At 30.0% G+C, this 23545-nt stretch overlaps 1 protein-coding gene across 1 annotated transcript in view; it reads right to left on the bottom strand.

The window, feature by feature from the left end:
• LOC119687991 (GTPase-activating protein CdGAPr) overlaps positions 1 to 22662 on the bottom strand; it is a 196211-nt gene extending 173549 nt beyond the window's left edge. The window contains exon 1 of the mRNA XM_038102575.1: positions 22555 to 22662. The gene's annotated coding sequence lies outside the window, so the exon portion shown is untranslated. The remainder of the gene's footprint in view (positions 1 to 22554) is intronic.
• Positions 22663 to 23545: the final 883 nt, after the last annotated feature.

Below are 23545 nucleotides of genomic sequence, written 5' to 3'. Positions count from 1 at the left end.
CTACCTCAAAGATAGATACTTCTTTGTGTAGTATCAAAACGACACATCCCACATGATAAAAATAAAAGACGGGATTGTAGGCCCGATACTGTATCAACTATATACTGCAGACATTTCTAAGCCAAAAAGTGGGGAAATACTAACTATATTGTTTGCTAACGACACTGGACATTTATCAACAAACCATGACATCACAAAAGCAACTACAAAGCTTCAAAATTATCTGAACGAAGTGACGCATTCGTCTCACACCTGGAAGATTTAGATAAACGCCGCAAAAAACTGTCCAAGTTATTTTCACCAACAAGAAATTTAAAGAACAGAAACTAAAAATTGTTAACATTGATATATCAATCTGCAAGAAAGCTATATACTTGGGCATACTATTAGACAAAAGGCTGACTTGGAAGCAGCACATAATACAGAATAATAATGAAGCTCAACGAAGATTTGCAGATCAATATTGGCTTCCTGGTAAAAATTTCAGTCTGTCAATTGATAACAAACTACTAATTTACAAAACTGTTATTGTTCCGATTTGGAAATATGGAATTGAAATATGGGAACCACCCGTAAGGCAAATACATATACTATCCAAAGGCTGCAATCAAAAATTCTGCGAACAATAGTAGATGCTAGATGGAAAATCGCAAACGACGATATTCACAAAGACCTGGAAATCCCTATTATACATGAAACTATTCAAAAAAGCAGTGCTAACCATTTATCTTAATTACTGCAGCACACAAACTTGGAAATGAGAAAACTCCCTACCTTAGAATTAGGGTACACAAAATGTCTAAAAAGCACTTTTCCAACCTACTTAAGTACCTTATGATCAGAAAAGAACGAGATTTTAAATCAAAATGTAAATTTTTAATTTTTTGTTCACGCAGCGAATTCTCTTTTATGGCCTCTATGGTCTCAAAACGCGTTCCTCGCAATGGCAATTTGAGTCGGGAGAAGAGGAAAAAATCACATGGGGCCATATCTGGTGAGTACGGTGCTTGGTTGATGATATTGGTAGAGTTTTTGGCCAAAAACTGCGACACAATCAACGCTGTGTGAGCCTGTGCGTTATCGTGGTGTAAAATCCATGAGTTTTCCTTCCATAAATCTGGCCTCTGTTTGCGAACGGCCTCACGCAAACGATGCATAACGGCAAAATAATACTCCTTATTGACCGTTTGATCGTCCGGAAGGAATTCATAGTGCACCATACCACGAATATCGAAGAAAACAGTCAGCATAACCTTGATTTTGGACCGAATTTGGCGTTCTCTTTTCGGTTTCGGCTCACCTTCGAAGCACCACTCGGTCGATTGTTGTTTGGTGGGCATGTCAAATTCATAGACCCATGTCTTATCACCAGTTATGATGCGTTCGATGAATGTGGGATGTGGAATCACTATCTACGTTAGAAATCATCTCTTTGGCCACATCACAACGACGCTTTTTTGAATGAAATTCAGCTAAAAATTACCACACGAAAAATTTTCGAGTTCTTTGTATAGACGCCAAACAAAAACTAATCGTACGATATGCGTTAAATTTTGACAGAATGTGTATAATAGTGTTGCCAGCGTGAAAATAAAAAAATTTACCGATTGGATAAGCGCGGGAATTCGTTCTTTTTTGATCACAAGGTATTAAATTTTTTTTTGCAAAAACAAGAAACAACAAAAAAAAATTATTTATGTATTGAAATTGTATGAAATATATTGAAATTATCATTAACATGTAATATTAATGGAATAATATCAGACACACACCAAAAAAAAATAATAAATAAATTTAAAAAAAAAATTCACAAAACCGTATGATCTTTACATAGACACTGTAGATTGACTTATTAAATCATATTGCATTTTAGCTAATTGACTAAAGTTTTAACTAATTGACTAAAATTAACTACTTCTATTTTAGTGAGTATTTTACTGCCGAAACAATGTTATGGAAGGAATTGAAGAGTCAACCAGTCTCCTAAAAAAAGTTGCAGTTGATTCCACATACATGCTACACAGACAGTATAATCTGACTCGGTTTCGTCGAAAATCGTTCATGTTCGGTTTCTCCAGATCATGTTGCGTCTTAAGAATCCATATCTACTCCATCGAGCTTATTATATCAATTTATTAATATTTTCATTATTTTTATACTTGAACTTGAAATACGGAGAAATTCATAACCTGCTGCTAAGTGTTATTATGTGAAACCAATTAAGATGTCCATTAACTACTCACAACAAACAACAGAAAGAAACAATTAAAAGCAAACAACAATTGAAGTTGGTATTATTTTTTTGTTACTATTTCTTTTATTGTTGTTACTTTCTTTGTATATCTTAAGTTGTTTTAATTGTTATAGTTGCCACTATAATAAAATTCATGGACGAACTACGCTTTTTTCGCAGTTGTTCCCATAAATATTTATAAAGTAAACTAAAGCAATAAAAAATATGGAGAATGAATGGCGTTACGGTATAAATACATTGCGTGGCACTATCCAGATACACAAAAAATAAAGTAGGAACTTCAGAACAAAAAAAACACGGTCATCATTAAAGAAGGAAACGCGAGTGAGCCACAAAGCAAAAACATGTAAAAAACAAGCACATGAATGAAGTCAAGTGTATTTTAGTGAAAGATATTTTATTAAGTATTCTCGTAATCATGACCAGTCAGTCAGTCAGTCGGTACATTGAATGCAATTCCCATGCAATGCAATCCAATAAAGTATAATGCAGTTGCCAGCTACTTGTACGTACGCGAATTTATTTGCTATGCAATTTAAAATAATGTAGATTTGTTTTGGATTTTTTTATTATTCCAGAACTATTCAAAAGGAGCAGCAAAAGAATTATGAGAATTTTTTCAAATAAAATTATAGTTTTTCATTTAAAGTTTTAGAGGCAAAAGTCTGCAACAACAGTAATACTAAAAAGTGATTTCATAATATCTGATACAATGACAAAAGTGATTCTGGACGAATCACAAAAAAGCCAATAGTAAAAGGAATTAGGATTATTGAATAAATATAATTGCAATTTGAGTATAAGAAAAGTAAGTACATTGTAACATACAATTTTTAATGAAACTATTTAATTAAGTTCCCATGGCTACTAAAATTACGCTGCGGAACCAAAACACTTAAGGAACTCTTGATTTGAACTTACATAGTTATAACTAAAACATTTTAGATATACAAAGATTTGATCGTATAACTAACCAAAGTAATTTAGAAAAAAAATGATTGAATTCATTTTTGGTACAACCAATAGTAATTATATTTTAATTTGTTAATTTTGTATAAATAACTAACATCAAGAAAGCCGAGAAAGAGAGATAGGGTGTCTATAAAGTAATTAATAATCCAATACAAGATTAAGAAATAGGGTTAAATATACTATAGTAAACACTACAAACGTCATTACACTAAAAGAAGACTATATTTATGCTTAAATTAAAATGACAGATATATCTGTGTCTCTATCGAATCATTACTGAACAATACCGTTTTAGTAAACATGACTACTAAACTAGGAACCGACACCTCTGAAATAAGTAAGAGGTTGAGTTAAAGAAGGAAACATTGACAATTTTTTTGTCACTACTTAGCATTTAATGATACTATGGAGTATCACCGAAAATGTAATTTTCTATGTTATATGTTATAATTGAAAATGCCATATCGAAAGAGTGAGAGTGAAATAGAGAGATAGAGAGAGAGAGAGAGAGAATATGTGCAGAAAGCGAAACAGATAGAAAAAGAGAGAGATAGAATGAAATAAATCAAGTGAGGGAGAGAAAAGAGTGCGTAACAGAGAGGAAGAGAGACTGAGAGACATAGAAAAAGAGAGGCAGAAAGAAAGGAAGAGAGACAGAAAGAGGGATATAAAGAACGACAGAAAGAAAGAAAGAGAGAGACAAAGACCGAAAGAAAAAGAGAAGAGAGGCAGAAAGAAAAAGACACAGAAAGAAAGAGAGAGAGAGAGAAAGACCGATTAAGGGAAAAAGAACGGAAAGAAAGGAAAGTGGGAAGAAAGTGAGACAGAAAGAAAAATTAAGAGAGAAAAAAGATAGTTACAGAAAAAGATATTGAGAAAAACCAGGCTGATAGTGAAAGACAATGAAAAAGTTGGAAAAGAAAGAAAAAAACGTTAAGAAAAGAAGGGAGCGAGAAGAAAGAGTGAGATACAGTAAGAGAAACAAAATACATAAGAAAATAAAACGGAGACAGAAGAAAACAAAGAAGACAAAAGAAAACACAAAGGAGATTAGGAGAGAAAGTATACAAGAAATGGGAGAAAAAAAACAATATAGGAGAGGGAAAAAATGTAAGAAAGAAGGAAGAAAACACAGAAGAGAAAGGAAAATATAAGTAAAAAATAAATAAAATTTGGAGGGAGAGAAAAAGAAAAGTAAGAAAGAAGAAGAAAAATAAGGCAAAGAGTAGATGAAAAACTATGAAGAACAGGGTATTATTAATAACGCATATAGTTAGAAATTGTTAGAGAAAAAGAAAATGACATAAATAATAAAAGAATATAAAATAGGAAAAATTGGTCAAGTTATAGAGATATAAATATTATAAATATAATAAAATATAAAAATATAAATATTTTTATTCAGAACTCAGAAGTTTATGCAACTTCTCAATGTTAATGTTGCATATGATATTTTCTGTTTCTTTGACAATAGAATATTAGGTATTCTCAACATTTACAAACAGTAATCCCATTCAACCCCCCTTCCATTCCAAATAATATACGTTCCTATAATAAAATAATATAACATAACCTAAAGTATCTGATTTGTATAGTACTTTGTTGCTGACATGTAGGTTTTTGTTACTATTACAGTAAGTATATCGCATGCGTTTGTTGGCTATAAAAGAAGATTTTGTATTTTGACAAGTGTCTCGATCTTTCCTCATCATACTTTTACTACCCTTTAGTTCAGCGTGATTATCTTACTTAGTACAATTATAAATAGTTACGATAATTACTAATTTCTATGCAGTAAACTTTTTTCATACTTATTAACTATGTTATATTTGTAGAGCAGTATAATTAGTTTCTGGGAAAAGTGTAGTTTTAGTCAAGAGTCAAGAGAGTTATGAAATTATTTTAATATAGTATTGGTAAATTAAAATAATTGTACAATAATTATAGTGAAAGAAAAGTTGGTCGAAGAGATATTACCGAAGACATATAATACAGAAAACAGACTCTCTTGTACTTATTATTGGAAATTAAATAAAATTGAACATTCGTTGAACTTTTTATTAAACTTTTAAGATGTTGAAAGATACCCGCGACATTACACAAATGAATTTAAAATAAATAAAATTTTATATACAACCAAATAAAATAAAATAATTGCAATATAAACCAAAATAAGAAGAAAATTTACATAGGGAATTTTCCTCCTGAGAATCTGTTGCCAATGCCGCATGGAGTAACCTCTGAAGTGGATGAAAAAACCATTACTGTTGCTCTTCGCAGACAAACTCTGTGGAGTTTATAGGCAATTCAATGGCAATTCAATGGCAATGCTGAAAGTTAATGCACACAACTGAAGTGTTTATTATATTGGCAAAATCTGTTGAATGCATTCATTTTTATTTGTAAATTAAAGATGCATGCACGTATATCTTTCGTATTTATTTTACAGTGAAATAGAAAATTGAAACGATTTAAGTGTAAAAAAAATGAAAGTTGTAACTAAATTTGTTTTTATTGTATTTACTTTTAGCACAAATTCGATTTATAATTTTTTAGCAGTTTTGCTGCAACTTTTGCTCATATACTCGTATATTGACTATGACAGAAAGTTTATTAAATTTTAAGAGGAAGATAAACTTTTCTCGAAAATGTTTGCTGTAAATAACGAAGGAAAAATATCTAAGTAAAAAAAGTAAAAAAATTGTTTTTAGTTAATAGTTGCTAATACGTGACTATAAGTTTTCTAATCTACCTTTTAATGTTAGACGGTCTTCAATTTTTAATGTCGAAGTGAAATGAACTTTTTGTTTCATCAAAGTTGCTTTACGAAATAAATTACAAGATACAAACAAAAAAAACGTTTGTTTAAAAAAAATCCATTTTGAAAAATTCCAAATAAAATTAATGATATATGTTTTATATATCAAGAAAAAATAAGAACAATCAGTGTATCACTTTAATCCACAAAAATAAAATAACAAAAAAAAGTTGGAGATTTTTGCATAGACAATCAAGAATAAAGAGAAAAAAATCGTAAACAACTAAATACTTATATTTAATAAGTATTGCTTATAATGAATAACTACAACGTTAGGCGATTGAACTGTTACCTATTCAAGCGACCGTATCTTTTTTGTGTGAAATTATTTTTTATTAATTCAATTGATTCTACACAAAAATTTGTGGAAATAATTAAAATTTCAGAATCCCTAAACAATGGCTTTCTGCACCGCATCTAAATTGGCATATTTTTTAGTCCTCATCTTACTATCCAAATAGCTCAGACGGAATAGTCCATCGAAATTGCATCTGACAAATTCGAAAGTCATTCATTTCGTGTGGATGAAATGAAGTGTGAAACATGATTTTTTAAATCATTTTGGTTAACACAAGCTTTATGAAACGGAAACGGTCCCAGTTTTGTTGGATTGCCCATGGTCTAAGACCAAAATATATGTGTGCTCAGAGCTCTAAAGCAATAAGTCGCATTAAGTTTAACACCAGACTCAATGACAACGATTGGAGAGGGTCCATCAGCGGTCATAGCTGTCAATACCATTACTTGAGATGAAAAATTACTTCAGGTTGCCATTCGTAGTCTCAAATGGCAGTAAACGACAGTGCGTTCAGTTAAGTAAACACGATCATTGGAAATTCGCCACATTCGTGCAAGAATAAGAACTCTTTTGCTCTTTCGAGTCTAACTTTTTGTTGTTTTAGTGTAAGATCTTGCTCCAAGCCTTTTGGAACTTGTAAGACTTTACCTTGAGTTCATTTTAGAATATGCGTCAGATGCTTCACTGGGATATTTGATTACCACTATAACGTAATGACGCAAATTTAAAAAAATTTAGACGCAAATGCTTGTGATAGCTTGTAAACAATATAAACAGATGTCATTCGTATGAATTTTTAGTAGTTGGCAATATCAGTTTGACAGATATATCTGTGTGTAGTCGTAACACTTCAAAAACCCTGTATACATACGTTACTCATCATATTTCTAACGACAATCTAGAAACTATGCATCACACGAGGAGTTATCAAGTAAGACATCAACAAGTTTAAAGCTTGATCACCCGATTATTACCTTTTCTTATTTTTTTTGTTAGTAATTTTTATTAATAAATAAATCCTTTAAGTAATTAATTTGAATAAATCCGTTAGTTGAAAGCAAGGCCTTATAATATTAAGGAGAGAAAGTTTTTGGGTAATATAACAAATCTAAATTTTATATATAGAACCATTGCTGTAATCATTCTTGGAAGACTTAGCTGCAAACTAAAAAGTACAAAACTGTATGGTTTAAACAAACACTCTTCAAATGCTACTTTTATTCAAATGCTACAATCGAGCATATTATTGAAAAATTTGGCAAACATGGTATATGTCGACATTAAGGATAAAATGCAAATTTTGAGAAACTATAGAAAATACCAACCGAAATAATAAATATCATTATTTAATGTACAACAATTTGTAAGTTGCAGTCTTATCCACAAGAAAAACTCGTACAATCAAGCAGAGACGATATTCAACCGCTTTCCTCACTTTCATTTACACTAATTTTATATGATATCATAACAGAAGTCCGCAGGAGAAGAGAGGGATAAACGTTCTCGCAAAACAACACGAAAATTTAAATTTTACAAATAATGTATATTTACTTCGACATTCAGTCCAAAACAAACAACTCGGCAGCATAGCTTTTAAAGCAAAAAAAAAACAGAAAACTAGATATCTATAGACATCACACCAGGTCATCAAAAAATTCGGTATGTGAAAAATTCAATTTTACTACTTTATTAGTATATTTTTCCCACATTTCCCACACTCGCTCTGCATTTTATACTTTGTGAAATTGCTGATAATAGAGCTATAGCTCGCAACAAACTGTTTCATCATTCGATTCTCCATATTCGACACTTAACATGTTATGAAATTAACTGCAACTGAACTGCTTACAATTAAATTATGATTGACGATCAGTCAAAAAATTGTATACAAATCTTCTAGTAATCCCCAAGCCAAAGACCGAATTTACTTTTTTGCCTACAAAATAGCATCTAATCTAAGCTAAAGAGAGATGAGAGTGCTGACGGGTTATTAGACACATTTTAACATACAGGATTATGTAGTGTGAGGAAGCTGCATACAGAGTGATATTTTTACTGCGTCTGTAATTAATAATATCTCAACAAAACATTATAATCTTTGTGATTTATTGTAGTGCATATTAAACAGATGTCAATTAATTTGTTTTTTTTATTTCCATCTATGCTTACTTCAAAGTTTAAAAAGAATATAACTTTAATTTAACCAAACCAAAATTATATTAAATAAACAATAACATGTATCGTATATAACATACTTAGTTGGTCTTGTAGCATTTAATCCTATATTAAAATATTAAATGTTAAAAAACTGATCAGATTGTTACATACCTGAAAAAAAAATTAGACATATATATTATATGTGTACATGTTGTATAATTAGTAAAATAGTATATTTTATACATATTGTTATAGCAGGCGTCTTTAACATGGATATAAATAGGCTGGGCATAGTATATTCATATATATAAAGATCCTCTCAATAGAAAAGCATAAAAATTAAAATAGTGTGATAGTAAAAAGTAGTACAATCAGAATTTAGTATCACAATTTCAAATTATGTCTGAAGGAGAAGAAATTATCATTGATAATTCCACAACCCTCTCACAAAGAATAAAAGTAGAGGGTTCGTCTGCAATTTCTTAAATATTATTTTCTAAAATATAATTTAATATAATTAACAAAAAAAATAAAACTATTATAATTAAAAATTGCACATTAGACGGCATAGAGACTAAATTGTGGGTTGTGTATATATAAAAATATATCAAAACTATTTTCACATGTTTCCTATCTTTTGTTGTCTGGGAACTCTAAAAATAGACCTGGTCTTCATATTTTTGTGAGCGTCTAGACTCCTAGAGCTAGCATACTACTATTGTACGGTCATCAATAATATGCACAAATCCATAAATAAATTGCACTAAATCTCCACTAATTATGAACATTAATTTCGAAAGTATTTACATGAAAATGATTCTCTTAAATGTATAAAATCTTCGTAAATGTACTGGCTTCCAACTACCTAAGACTTTAATAATCTATTATGTAAATAGGCAAAGTTGGATCCCTCTTAATTTCCTGAGACATTACATATTCATCTAATTGTGTTTGAAAAGTAGTGAGGCAGTGAAGTGGAGCGGTGAAGAGTGTAATTTTTTCAGGTTTTTGTGACTAAGACTGGCTAACATTTTGACTAACACAATAATGTTACAAAATTTTTCTAAAATAAAATAGAACCATATCCAACTTACTTTTATAAAACCAATAAAAATGACTAATTTGTCCCGATAAATAACAAATTACCTCTATTTAAAAATGAATAAAATTAGTAGTGCATAAATCATAGAACACATAAAGACACACTTTTAAAACATATACGAGTAAGCACAAACAAATTTGGATATACGAGACCATAAAATCTTTGAAAATCTGCATCTAACAACATTCTCAATCACTTTATTAGTCAGGCAATTAAGTACTCAAAGCACATTTGTATCTGCCACTTAGGCATTTAAATGTTGCTATAAATATCTGGAAGAAACAATAATCAACAAATAGGTTATTTATATCTTTAAGCAGCTTAGTTAGCACACAGAAATGAACATTTTTCAGTACATTTTTTGAAGTCTTCAGCATTTATCAATCAATTATAAATCAGTTAAGTTTGCTTATGTTGGATTAACATTCAATTGAAAGGAACTAAAAGGTCTCGATGGGATTATAAAAGCGAGTTCATTTCACTTCAGGGCTTAGGAAGCACATTTTTTTTTATTGTTATTGATACAATTTTTGTATAAAAACCGGTCTTTACAAGAACTACATATGTTTTATAGTTTATCATAAAGATATAATCGTTTAAAGAAGTGTATAATAAATTTTTAGGTTTTTTGGTTTTAATTTATTGCACATTAAATTGCAACAAAAATAGTTCTATATCTCTACGCCTCTCTCTTGTGGATAATTGTACTTTTCTATATATAAATCTTTGAATTAACGACATTTAAAATGCAAAGATATGCGTCGTTTATATATTAAATCGTTCTAATTTTGGATATACTCGCATGCTTCCTTTACTTTTGTACAAATTTGTACTTTCTATGTTCAGTCTATGTTGGAATTCTTCAATAAACTAGCAGTTGCAGGCCTATTCTAATTTTTGTATTGAATTATAATTTATTTTTAGATACCCAAAAATGCACTTCTGTATAAAGAAGAATTTGTGTGAACTTTGGAAAACTTATATGGTACAATAAAAAATGGAATAATAAAATATAATGTAATGCATATATATGTTAGTATATATCATATATCAATATAAGATATATATTATATATTTGTTTTATTTAGAAGTTCATTTACAATATATCTTAGAGATAATAAATAAATTCGTTTAGAACTTAAATATTGAACAGAGCTTTTAAGCCTTATTTTATATACATTGAAATGTTAAAATTATTAGACTTAAATATCAGCATTCAACTTAATTTCTATATGGTAGGGTGAGGGCCGTAGTAGTCCAGTTCCTTATTCTTAGTTAACTTTAAAATTAATTTTAGTGTTCACTCACAAATACATAAATAAAATAATAAATCATTTCTAAAATTAGTAAGTATGTCCAAAAACGTGGTAACATTTTGTAGTTTTACCAGTTCCGGCGAGTAGGTTAACATGATTAATAAGCATTTAAAAGTACTCTGCGAAATACCTTTTATTTTAATATTAGCACTCAATTTTATATATAGGGTTAAAACGTATTGCCATTTTGGTCTTCTAATTTTTATTAAGAATAAAATATAATATATACATATATAGAATAAATATTAGCATTTAATTTAATTTTTTAGGGTAACTCCAAAACAACGTGCGAGGCTTTAGTCTTCTAACTTGGCCGGCTCCGTCGAATAAAGTTATTTAAGTCGACTAACATGTTTACCCAGACTTCAATGGTACTTTGCGAAGTTTTTTGTAACTTCCTCTAATACACCATAACGTGGTATGTAACAATAGCCGTAATTTTTGCTTTCAGAGTTGTGAAAAACAACTTTGAGTCTGGTTGAAAGAAGTTAAGATCACTTTTAAAATATGTTAAATGTTTCTCTTTATATTAGAAGTGTATATATACGAAAAAAACACGAGCGTGTTTGAAGAAATATCAAAATATATTGATTTTCGTCAACGCATTTCTTAAAATTCCAAATGTTACTATTACACAAACAAATTTCGCATTTCATAAAGGGATGAAAGCAAAAACATAGTTTAAATGCATGTATGACTTTATTTTTAAGTATATTTGTTGTTTTATTTGGGGCGTGTCGAAAAATTTGATGTGTAATGGCAAGCCACGACATCGTGCGTTGACAACTGACGATGCTGTGTAAAGAGCACTTAAATCTGAAGATTTTAAGAGCTTTGTTGTTGCTTCACATATTTTCTTTCGTAAGTTGTGAGTATTTTTTTGCTACACTGAAAGAAATAATTACGGCTTATCTTAAAGTTTTATATTAATTTTAATATTACTATAATTAGCTGTAGCCTAAAACTGTGATATGTAAATCCCCATAGATTTCAATATATTAAACAAGTACTTTATTTTAAATAATTTGCTGAGATTGAGGACCATGTAGCTGGCACAATATTTAAGTTTTCATAAAAAATTTTCCACACTTTGCTTTGGCCAGTTAAACCCTCTGTTAAGACATATAACACAGCATCTCTTTTTGATATGACAATTTTGTTCAACTTTAGCTGTGATGTGATATCTTTTCTTTTTGTAAAAGTGGTACATACTGACTTTTTTGTATTAATTATAATATTTCAGTTTGTAAGCCAATTTCTAATTATATTTAACTAATTTTGTATATTTTTTTAAGCCTGCATTGCCATTCTCGTAGTGATGATAAAAACAATATGATCACCACAACTAGCAATAGTTATATTATTATTTATTGGCATATCAAAAGTAAACCGATATCACATAAATTAATAATATATGTATATGTCTGTGTATATATTCAACTATACACACATATATAATTTAAAAATTTTAATGATGCATAACAATTTACCACCATTAACCATAATGGTTATCTTTCATACTTCAGCATAAAAAACAGTATACAGAGTAAACTGCAGCCCACATTAAGTCACTATAACGATTGTGACACAGCGTTCTGCACTTCCATACCGTTTCGAAATAGCCTCCACGATTCGCTGATTGAATACTCATACGACTTCTCGATATGGATATAACATTAAACAGACCAAGTTTAGTATAAAGTTATAACGCAATTTTGGTGTGTTCGTAGTGCGGTTGTTACCAATGGAACTAAACTGAGCATTAACAGTTTATACTATTATAATCCCATATGTTATCCTTGTAAAAATCTTTGTTCGTCTAAATGATATAAGGACGTGCACCTTTGTTATTTCTGTCAAGTTAGTAAAGAAACGATCCTAAACGTTAAGAGTGCTGGATCTGCAACTCTGGACAAACACATAAAATGCTAAGTTTTAATTTTCTCTTTAGGTTACATTTCCATTACACTTAACCATACCTAATAATTTACTAATTTGTTACTAATAAAGTTTACTAACTAAATAAATAATTTCTATCATATGCCAAGATCTTCTTTAAAAACAGACTTCAACCAAACCAAATATTTTCTAAACCAAAAAATATAATATATATTATTACTTTCGAACTACAGGTTAAATACTTTAAGCAATTTACTTTCATAATTATTGTAATTATTTTTTTTTTGCAATTGCCAGAAAGCAAAAGTTATTTGTAAATCTCCATGAAAATTGCAACAAAACTATTGCAGTAATTTTGTATGGGCTATTTTCGGTTAATTAGCATTCACTGATTACCATTCAGTATAAACCGAGTGAATAATGCAAACAATCAAAAAATATGTGAAATAAAAAGGTGAACAAATGCAAGTCGTATTGTTAGCAATTGTCAGTCTAATTTTATAGATGCTGCATCTGAATCATTGTGCATCTTTCGAGAGCAGCTAAAAATCTCAACGAGCTGTGGCTGTTTTAAAAGCAGTGAACGAAAACAAACAGTACAGTATCCTAGTGTACTGCTCATGTCCGAAACACATCAAAACATTGAGTCCTCGAACACAAACTCTAAAATTTTTAGAAAAATGTTGCCTCATATCATTTTATTACCTAAATAATGTCTTTAACAAACTATAATAAAACCAATTTTTCAAGAATTAGGTTGAATATGAGTTCAAAATCATTTTCATAAGCCTGGTCTTTACATTTACCTCTTCAAATACAGAGACGTTGGTTCGGTGAACGGTCCATAGAGCTTTTAACAGTCTTCTGTGGACCCATTTTCTGTATGACCAATTTTTATATCATCTATGTTGTGGCTACATAGGTAGCTATAGGAAACACCAAGACGTTTCTAAGACGAAGCTTTGTAGATTTGTTATAATTCTATTTTTCCATACTTTTATATGTTTTGTTTTTGCAGATCTTGTGATTGCTATACGAGTTTTAATTTCTTCAGAGTTGCCGCGAGTGTTAGTTATGAGGGATTCCAAGTAGTTAAATTTATATACTACCTCGAAGCCCGCCATTATAGTCACATTTGGCTGGTTGTTATTTTGTCTGTCTATTATCATAACTTTTGTTTTGGAATAGCTGATCCCTAGTTCATTTCACTAACTTTTGGATGTCAATATCTCCATCAATAGGTGAGCTTACACTCCAAAATGAGTGTGTCGTTCGCAAAATGCAAATTATTAATTTTTCTTCCTTTTATAGATATGCCGCCATTCCAATTTTCAAGTACAAGTCTCATAATGTATTCAGCATATACATTAAACGTTAAACATATTAGATGTTATTTGGTTGACTCTCTCTTTCAATAACAAGAGGTCGCATCATATGAATTGAGAGATTTTAAAAAATTAAAAACAGATTTAAATACAGCAAAACATTTAAAAAGTTTAGAAGACCCTTCATAATGATACTATGTCACACCGACGAGTTTACAAATTGTAAAAAAAGCTCTTAAAAATTTCGAGATGATATTGAAAATAATGTTCACCACATGGGGAAAAGTGATTTTTATACAAAAATCAGCTGTTCGCAGTAAAAATCTATTCTTTTATAACTTAACTATTTAATATTTAATTAATTTTTTATTTTAAATAATATGTAATTTAAATTTATATTAAATTTAAATTTACATAAATCCAAAACACAAACGTGTCATACACGAACAGTTGGAGATAAACAGTATGATCTCGATTAATGCAAACCCCGAATATCGCAACTCCTCGGTTATTGCAACCTCATAAACTTTTCCTGTATTACCTTTGATATTGTAACTTTAAAAATTGACTACCGCGAAGAATGTAACTATTGCTAATTATTTTCCTCTCGTGCATTCTTAGTATTTTATTTGTCACTTGCATGGAAAAAAATTCCATCACATGTTATTCAAAAAACTGTTCAAACCTTAAAATTAAATAACGGTCAGTGGACTGATGACGACAACATACCGTTGCATCAAATAAAAGCTAATATTATTAAAGAGAAAATTTCAAAAATTCACTTCATGAAATTATTCCAGATAATATTATTTCTTAACAAGAAATGGATGAGTGGATCACCGAATTTTCTATGGAAAATGTGTCCCTTGCTAAACAAATTGACATCGATTCAAACTTGGAAACTGAGAACAGTGTAATTACACTTTAAGTCAAAAATAACGTGGCAATAAATGCACTTAACACATGTATCACCATGGGCTGAGGAAAATCCCATACCTCTTACAAAAGTTGTAATAATTGAAGATCTGAAAAATGAGGCAGTTACAATGAATCTTAATTGCAAACAAAAGCAAGCTGAAATATAACAAGTTATTATCATAAAGTATGATTGCAATTATGTTATGATAAATAAAAATAGTGTATTTATATTATTTTCTAATAAACTTAATGATAATTACTTTTTATTTGATTTAAAAATTTTATATGTATTTAATAAACTAAACCCAATTATTGCAACATCTTCGAATTCTATTAGTTGCAATAATCGTGGTCATACTGTATATATCGCTTTGCCGGCCTCATCCTGAAAGTTGCGCAGGCAAAAATGAATTTATCGTTCCACTTCACCACACAAATGTAAACTGATACCTTTTAACTAAAATCACCTTTTTAAAAATGTGACCTACAAGAAATGAAATGGGAATCCACTCTGTACGCATGTATTAAAATACGACGCAAGTCGACCCCAAAACTTATTTTTTTGGCGACGCAATTCATAACAACGCAATATGAGTCAACCTTAATCGGGGTATTAGAGTACTATATATAGTAACTTCCGCCATAACTGACGTTTAAATTAAAATAAATATATTAAAATATAAAAATTCTGCGACCCTGCCAGGAGTTGAACCATGGCAAAATTAAATAAATGACGGTACGAATCGCTTGCTTACCCACCGTGACTATAACCTGTTCCCAAACTTGAAAAGATGGCTCCAGTTAAAGAAATTTGCATCAAATGATGAAATTAAATGCAAACTGCGGTATGTCTTGGAAGACTTGATAAATGGTATTATTTTAAAAGTGTTCAAATGTTGAAAGATCGTTGGACTGAGTTTATCGAGCTAAAAGGGGACAATATTGAGGCATAAAATATAAATTTCTATACTTAGGCCGAGTCGTTATCAATCCACCTAGTTTATGTTCTCAATCAGTTCAACAAAGGAAATAAATCTAATCTTGACCTTTTATCAATCTGACGGCCTATATATTTCAATTTAAATTAATTACTTTGTTTTTGAGATAGACAAATGAGATTTTTTAAAAACGGGTTCTGAACGCACGATCGGTGTGATACTTCTATCAATTCAAGCAAACAAATCAATCTAGCATTGTCCGTTTATCTTTCCGTTTCAATGCAAATCAGTCCTTAACTTCTTAAAATTTTACACATACACCTCTATAAAGCAAGTTTTGAACGTTTTTCTCAACGATCAATATAGGTTTACTTGATTAGTTCAAAGCAACAAATTGAACTATCATCGTCCGTCTGCCTGTCAAATCCAATGAAATAGGAGTTTTACACACAGACGTTTTAGAAACGTGCATTAGACGTTTTTTTGAACCATCAAACTTTGTTGACTATGTCGCTTAATTGTCACATAAGCTGAACAAACTGAGCAAACCAAATCGATTTTCTATTGATAAACTAACAGTTGTGAAATATATTTCTAAAACAAAAATAACTTTGTTTATTAACAGATTTTTACCACATTTAGATGCCAATTATTAGAACTTAAATATTGTGAAATTTGAAATTTCAAAATATTGGCATTCTATAACAATTAACTTTTTCTCTTTATTTTTTTAAGAGTTAATTAATAAACTTACTTTCAGTTCTGACCTTAAAACTTAAACCTTTGCAACTTTAAAGCACTATTCTAAAGAGTTTGTTGGCGGATGTCGCTCGCTCAATGACGAAGTTCATGAAGACCTAAATCATTCTGCCACCTTATACTGATATACAGGAATTGATAATCAAGATGAATGTTTTATAAGAAAGATATTGTCATATACCGTCACTAATGAATAACATTAAGGCAATCTTAGGTTTTAGTTCCTTCATACTACAGAAACCATAGCATAATAAACTGAATTATTAAAATAGATGTTTTCGTTACATTCCACATAATTTGCAAAGAATGCAAAGAAATATTTAAGAAAAACAAACACTACTTCAAAAGACTTATGATAAATTATGAATAATAAATAAGAACCTAATACGTTGCAAATTTCGACTTTGAGTGTTTTGTGAAAAACCAGATCCAACAAATTTATTTGCCATCAAAGCACGTCACACACAACTCATTCTTGCCTTTTTTGGAGAAGATCATGTAATAAGAGCGCTGTTATAGTCAAGTATTTCGATTAATTCTGGATTTACAACTGTAAGTAATCAACTACCAAACAGGGACAACTTTCTACCAAGACTACGCGAGCTATCACACATGGGATCAAACAACTGACTTTTTGAGCACTCGAAATATCAAATTTATGGGTCATCTACTATAAAGTCCTGATGTGTTATCCAATGACTTATTTTTTCCGCTCTTCAAAAACAATCTGTATATACAACGATTTTTATCGCCAGCAGAATAAGACATTGATGTGCTCAAAAGCCATGTTCTGAAAGTTAATCACGCGGTAAAAACACATTGCTATGAATAATAATTTTAAAGTATGCAAAAAGGAAAAATACAGAAATCATAAAGGTATTATGTTTTCGTAATCGTTTTGATGAAATTGTACTTTTCTGGGCGCCATGATGTAACAATGAATGTTGGTTAGTTTCAATATACCTATTAAGCAACTTTTCTCTGTACAAATATATAAAGCATAGTTTTCAAAATATCGCACTTTAAAACTGTAACGAACCTATGTAAATTTCTATTCTTGATGTTTCAACACGTATGTTTTGAACGACCTACCTTCTAGGTCGTTACCTTTCTGAATCTCCCGATTGCATTTTTATCTCGTCTTTTATACCGAAGGAGTGTAATGTGCACTACTGTTTTGTTAGTCCAACTGAACGGTGTTTTGTTTACCGTTCAGTTCATATCATTTTATTACCTAAATAATGTCTTTGATAAACTAATAATACGACCAATTGTTCGAGAAGTAGGTTGAATGTGAGTTGTAAATAATTTTAATGGGCATGGTCTTTACATTTAATTAGCACTCTTCTGTGGACCCATTTTACAAAGGCCTCAATCTTCTGTATAACCAATTTTTATATCATCTATGTTGTGGCTACATAGGTAGCTATAGGAAACACCAAGGCGTTTATAAGACGAATCTTTGTAGATTTTGTTATAATTCTATTTTTTGACTATACACATTTTATCATTGTTTTGTTGTTATTTGAGTTTTTTTTATTGCATGCAATTTGATTATGGATTTTAATTATTTTTTTTATTGTTTTATTATTATTGATTTAATAATGTAGCTTAAAATTTTATTAGTAAAATTTCATGTTACACAACATAGCCAGTTTCAGCTATTTTTTAAAAGATAATTTGTTAAAACGGGCTGTCACTAGGCTTCCCCTGTGGGTAAGGGTTTAGAATATTTCTGAGGCAAGGCATGCCTGTGCCAATTCGGCACTTATGTGAGAAATATACATGATAGTAAGTGATCCGCCCCACTTGCGACTTTGGACCAGAAGTGCAAATCTGATACTACGGGGTCAGTGGCCCGCAGCTTCGGCTGTACTAACCAATTGATGTTGAACTCGTAGTGGCTGTAGTTAATACCCAAACTTACGCGGGAAGAATGTTCAGCTTTGGTTCACATTCGGCGTGGAGTTGCGTATTCACCACCGGCTGCGGTGACCCAAAAATCAGCAGAAGTATTGGTAGGCCTCGCATGAAACCAAGATGGAAGTTATGTCTTACACACATTTCTTCATTGGTATCGGCGGAAATTTAATTTCCAATGGAGCGTTGATTGAAACCTTCTATTAATAATTAGGCATAATTAGGCATACAATATAAATAATTATTGAGTTTCTCATGAGAAACCTTATCTTCTAGTTTACTTTTAATTTAAATTATACGTATTTAAAAATAAAGAGTTTAATGAGATTGATTTATTTTATCAAGATTTATAGTATCAATATTACATATATTGTAAATATATAAGCGCAGAAGTTTCAATAAATGTTTAAACACAAAATAACTCATAGAGTTAAATGTAGAGTTAAATATGGAGTTAAGTCATAGAGTTATGCAAGGGCTAAACTTTGCATAGAGAGTGGAATAATTAGCGTTGTGCCAGGCACAACTTAGCTAATTAACTAAATGAGCAAGTAAACACATATTGAGTATTTCCGCAAAAAAACTAAAACATGTTATTTTTATACTTACAAGCATTTTTGCTTACAGGATCTTACTCGCCGAAATTAAGCTCGAGGGACAACCAAAATCCAATAAATACAACACCAACATAAGCCGCCTTTAACGAAGTGCAAAGGAACTGTCACTAAAAGGCAACAAGAAGAAATCCCATAATTAAAACACTAAATCCCTTAAATTGCGGCGCGTATACAACCACACCTACAGTTTGTTTTTACTGCAAGTCTCCAGAGTACTGGAACCAAACACAACACCACTGCACCCAGTTAAGGCCCTACGAAATTCAAAAAAAAAATAGAAAAAAACAAGACAAGGTAGTAAAATGGAATTTAAAAATTTTCGGTAACAAACGTATAATTTTACAGACATACGCTTTGGAACCTTAAATATGGATGAAAGCGACTGCACTTATTAGAACCACAATGGGGTAGAGGCTTGAAGTTTATTTTTATTTCGTGTTTTTTTTCCCATGGTGTTCTGAGAACTATGGATGATGCATAAGCAAAATGTAAGGTACAAAACGCGCACAACGCGATACTTGCTGCAGATGATGGTGATATGTGAAAGAATTACGGCAATGGTAAAAAATGTGGACGTGCGATTGCAAATATTGCTCGGAGTTGTCGACAAATGTAGAAGCTAGTAAGCTTTTATGAAACAATAAAATGGTGCCAGTGTGAATAAAAAAATTTCGTTTGGTAAAATTTATTTACTCTTGAAATGTACATAATTTGGTAATGGTTTTACAGAGAATAATTCGTTGAGTGTTACGAAGAGGACACAAAAAAAGTTTTAGCTAAACGAAATATATATATATATATCTTTTGTCGGATATGACACGTCTTGTGACGGAAAGAAAGGTTTGAATAGTAATGAAGAAACAACAACAGAACGTTCGCCTTTGATAATCTATTTAAGTTTAAGATATAGAATTAAGAAGCTTTTTGATATGTCTGGAGAATTTCTTGAATGTGGCTCAAAAGTTATATTATGTTTCGTCATAAATTTTTATAAGATACAAAAATATCGTTTCGGATAATATATACGAGACATGTTTTTTTCTTCAACAACCTAAAATTTGTTAAATTTTTTAACTTTCTTATTTTTAATAGACATGTGAAGGCGTCATGACCAAGCGTCAACTGTGAATTTTTTTTGATGTTCTTCAAAGTTTTTGTATTATTCACAACATTATGATGATAATATCGTATCTTAGATAGTATCTAGCTACTCATGTAAAGCCTTTTTTAACATTTTCAGTGATTCGCTGCACTTCAAATCTCTCATCAAACATTTCATTATACAAAAAATTGCTAAACTTCTGTGGTCTTGCTTATTTGCTTGGTAAACACAAACTAAGCATGACAGATGCCTGAGAGTTAACCCGTATATTGCAGATAGTACAATCAATAGAACATGATTTGACTAATGGACAGCAATTGTCACTTCTTAAGAAGAAGATATTTTCGAAAAGATGAATGATATTAAATAAATCTTAACTGTCCGATTACAAAATCATAAATTGGCAGGTATAACTTGTAATTTAAAAAACTCTACGGAATCTCAATAAAATATAATGGGATTTATAATGGGATAGTGTATAGATTAACTTAAACGTAAAGTAGTATATCAGAGAAGCAATAAGTGTGAAAGTGTTAATAAATCCTATTAATAATGCTATTATTAATGTATACGAGCACAGTTGCACGATAACTGAGATAAGTTTTATCAAACGTTTACCTTGGTGAAACAATACTTTTAAGAATCTAAAAATCACTATTCGTAGGTTATTTTATTGATCCAAAAGAATCGGAGACTAGGCACAATGTAGTGCATTGTGTTATATAGTAATTGAGGCTCTGGATCGAACAAGTTGTCTGTATTATAACCGTATCAACATCTTACTGCAACAGTAAATTATCTCGATATAAGTAGTATATCATATATGGCATATATATAAAAAAAGTATATATATATATGATCATATATACCTATATATGAAAGCGATATAACAACTACATCACACGTAACGTAAAAAGACTGTCATCAAACCACAGATCAAAAATCGATTGGAACTGATTCTCGTCAAATATTTGTCAAGATATTTACAAGGAAAAGACATTGTGATTATAACTTAAGATCAATGGAACGCGACAGAAATATATGAAGTATACATATATTTCTGCCCATATATTTTGTATGAATTAAGTAATATAACTGTTGTATAAGATAAGCGATTGATCTACTCCTGTTACATTGGTCATCAGTAATTAATCGTTAACAACCAACTATTTAGCAACTATGAAGTTTATTATAACTTAGGAGTTATATATAGATACATTATACCTTATAATTGTATAACCAATTTAATATAAGAAATTTTAGAAAATAGTAACACTGTGCGACAAAAATAATTAATTTTTCTCTACTTTTATTTTTTCAATGGTTTTATGTTAATTTTAGTCTATTTATCTCTTTAGTCTATTTACAACCCAGTTTTTTCTTAGATATCTGGGTTTTTGGCCATAATGGGTTAAAGTTCGTAATCGAGGTCGTGAAGGGGAATAAATAATACTTATTTTCAGAAATATTGTGTTCAATGAATTTGCTACGAGTAGATAACGATTTTAGCATTAGACACGTTCGCTAAATTCGGTTTCTTTATTGTTGACGGACAGATTATTTTTTAAATCAATCTGCACAAAATTTTGACCATTTTAATATATATTTAAAAAATCAATCTTATTGATAAAAAAGGAAAGCTGTATTTTGGGTAAAATCCTTAGGATAATGTTTGTCTACTTATTCGTAGCAAGTTTACTGCGGAAACGATGCTTGTATCGCTAACCCGTTATTGTAAAAAACTCGGATATCTAGGTGTTATTGCTAGAGACCCAGATTTTTAAAAAATCAAAGAAAAAATTTAGTGTCGTGTAGTGTAATCTTAACTTCGAAAGTGATATTCACGATCTCGAGGACTTGAAATATATTTCATTTTTTAATGGGTTTATACCCCATCTATAAAGGTTCTAACCCTTGTCTTTTTAATTTTTATAAATTCATCTAGAATTTTATTTTTTTTATTATAATTTTAGGAACAATAATTACTATATTTTCTAATTCATGATTAATAGCATGAATAGGATTAGAAATTAATTTCTAATTAGCATTTATTCCTTTAATCAATAATAAAAATAATTTGTAATAATAACTTGTAATAATTATTAGAACTACTGTTAAAAATTATATTAATAAATTTATTGAATCTAAAATTTATTTACCAAGCGGCGCTCTTGTTGGTGCCTAGGTGTTATTACCCACCGGCTTTATATTTTAAACCACAGTTTTAATATAAAATATGTTTTTAAACTTCTTATTTATTATAATATATATATATATGTATATATATATATAAAATTATATACAATCAACAGATTTTTATAACACTTTGACTGTTATAATTTCACTAGCAATTTAAGACGATTTCTAACGAAATTATTAATATTTTTATTCATTCATTGAATAATTTTTTAAAAGCCTTTGATAAATGCAAAAATAATATTCATATTAGATTATTAATTAGAACTCGACTTGGATTTTATTTTTGTTGCTGGGCTTCTGTGCAGTTGGTATTGCATGTGATGTTGTTATTGTTGCTATGCTGGCTACATGTTTTGTTTTCAATTAATATTAATTAAATTACTTTGAATAATGTTTTTAACCATTGTTTTATTAAAATATTAAAAGTTCTGAAAATCAAATGACCCCCAACAAAGGGCGTAACATAGCCAATGGACCCCCCTCTCAAACTATGTATACAGCTTTCTAAGTCAGCGAGCCATACAGATTTTTAAGAGCATATTAAATTAATATGCAACATTTTTGATAAAAAAAAATTTCAATTACATGCAATTATGATGAATACAAATGAAATCTATTGAAAACTAATAGAGCAAAATTTGTTTTTAGCATTTGTAGCTAGTCTTATTTCATTTTTTGGACTTTCTCGTGACAACTGCATTACAATAACAACAAACCAATAAACATTATTTCCACACACAATCCACTGTCAGCGCCAGCGCCAGCAACAACAATACTACAAAAACTGTGCAGCAAAATTTGGAAAACAAAAGAGAATTCGCTGCAAAGCAATTTTACTTTTAAATAAATTTTAATTTTAATTTCTTGCATTTATTTGATTTGTTTAAAAATTTCCTTTTTAATATAATTGAACATATTACATTATATTACACACTTTATTTCGTTGAAATT

This window comes from Teleopsis dalmanni, chromosome X (assembly GCF_002237135.1).
Source record: "Teleopsis dalmanni isolate 2A chromosome X, ASM223713v2, whole genome shotgun sequence".
NCBI classification, from domain to species: domain Eukaryota; kingdom Metazoa; phylum Arthropoda; class Insecta; order Diptera; family Diopsidae; genus Teleopsis; species Teleopsis dalmanni.
Note: the sequence above shows the minus strand (reverse complement) of the source record. Positions and strands in the feature narration are given on the sequence as shown.